Source organism: Oncorhynchus tshawytscha, unplaced genomic scaffold (genome assembly GCF_018296145.1).
Source record: "Oncorhynchus tshawytscha isolate Ot180627B unplaced genomic scaffold, Otsh_v2.0 Un_contig_1324_pilon_pilon, whole genome shotgun sequence".
Lineage (NCBI taxonomy): Eukaryota > Metazoa > Chordata > Actinopteri > Salmoniformes > Salmonidae > Oncorhynchus > Oncorhynchus tshawytscha.
In genome coordinates this window covers 153,183-154,946 of record NW_024609522.1, presented here as the reverse complement: position 1 = coordinate 154,946, position 1,764 = coordinate 153,183, and the positions used below count along the sequence as shown (strand labels likewise).

The following is a 1,764-nucleotide window of genomic DNA, read 5'->3' as shown; positions in this document are numbered from 1 at the left end:
GTTTTGTTCCTCCATCTCAGTGTGGAGTGTTTTGTTCCTCCATCTCAGTGTGGTGTGTTTTGTTCCTCCATCTCAGTGTGGTGTGTTTTGTTCCTCCATCTCAGTGTGTGGTGGTCTCAATACATAAGCAGGTTTCACCATGAAAGTCCAATATCCAAGCGAGAGCGAGAGAGTTATTCTTGAAATACTTGACACAAACCTACAATTCCCCTGTTGAATTCCTTTTTCTCCACTTGCGTTGGTGGTATAGTGGTGAGCATAGCTGCCTTCCAAGCAGTTGACCCGGGTTCGATTCCCGGCCAACGCAGATGCTTTTAATTTTCACTGATCGCTGAAGGAGATTTTACATACGAAAATCCAAAACCCAGCGATGTGGTTTGCATTCAAACAGCACTATTGAGTGGGTTGTTGTTAAAACCTGTAGGAGTTGAGTGGGTTGTTGTTAAAACCTGTAGGAGTTGAGTGGGTTGTCGTTAAAACAGCACTATTGAGTGGGTTGTTGTTAAAACCTGTAGGAGTTGAGTGGGTTGTCGTTAAAACACCACTATTGAGTGGGTTGTTGTTAAAACCTGTAGGAGTTGAGTGGGTTGTTGTTAAAACCTGTAGGAGTTGAGTGGGTTGTCGTTAAAACCTGTAGGAGTTGAGTGGGTTGTTGTTAAAACCTGTAGGAGTTGAGTGGGTTGTCGTTAAAACCTGTAGGAGTTGAGTGGGTTGTCGTTAAAACCTGTAGGAGTTGAGTGGGTTGTCGTTAAAACCTGTAGGAGTTGAGTGGGTTGTTGTTAAAACCTGTAGGAGTTGAGTGGGTTGTTGTTAAAACCTGTAGGAGTTGAGTGGGTTGTCGTTAAAACCTGTAGGAGTTGGGTTGTTGTTAAAACCTGTAGGAGGTGGGTTGTTGTTAAAACCTGTCAGGAGTTGAAAGTGGGTTGTTGTTAAAACCTGTAGGAGTTGAGTGGGTTGTTCTTTAAAACAGTCATAGCTGACACCCTTGTTCTTTCACCTGTCAGGAGTTGACACCCCGTTGTGTTAAAACATCACAGTCATGCTGACACCCTGTTCTGTCATAGTTTCTTTCTACAGTCAGGGAGCTGACACCCTGTTCTTTCTACAGTCATATGACACCCTGTTCTTTCTACAGTCATAGCTGACACCCTGTTCTTTCTACAGTCATAGCTGACACCCTGTTCTTTCTACAGTCATAGCTGACACCCTGTTCTTTCTACAGTCATAGCTGACACCCTGTTCTTTCTACAGTCATAGCTGACACCCTGTTCTTTCTTTCTACAGTCATAGCTGACACCCTGTTCTTTCTACAGTCATAGCTGACACCCTGTTCTTTCTACAGTCATAGCTGACACCCTGTTCTTTCTACAGTCATAGCTGACACCCTGTTCTTTCTACAGTCATAGCTGACACCCCGTTCTTTCTACAGCTGTTCTTTCTACAGTCATAGCTGACACCCTGTTCTTTCTACAGTCATAGCTGACACCCTGTTCTTTCTACAGTCATAGCTGACACCCTGTTCTTTCTACAGTCATAGCTGACACCCTGTTCTTTCTACAGTCATAGCTGACACCCTGTTCTTTCTACAGTCATAGCTGACACCCTGTTCTTTCTACAGTCATAGCTGACACCCCGTTCTTTCTACAGTCATAGCTGACACCCTGTTCTTTCTACAGTCATAGCTGACACCCTGTTCTTTCTACAGTCATAGCTGACACCCTGTTCTTTCTGCAGTCATAGCTGACACCCTGTTCTTTCTGCAGT

General features: G+C 44.2%; 1 non-coding gene across 1 annotated transcript; it reads left to right on the top strand.

Annotated features, from left to right (window-relative positions):
• Nucleotides 1-235: 235 nt before the first annotated feature.
• Nucleotides 236-307, top strand: trnag-ucc. Its single transcript has one exon. It is a non-coding gene; the product is annotated as a tRNA-Gly (tRNA).
• Nucleotides 308-1,764: the final 1,457 nt, after the last annotated feature.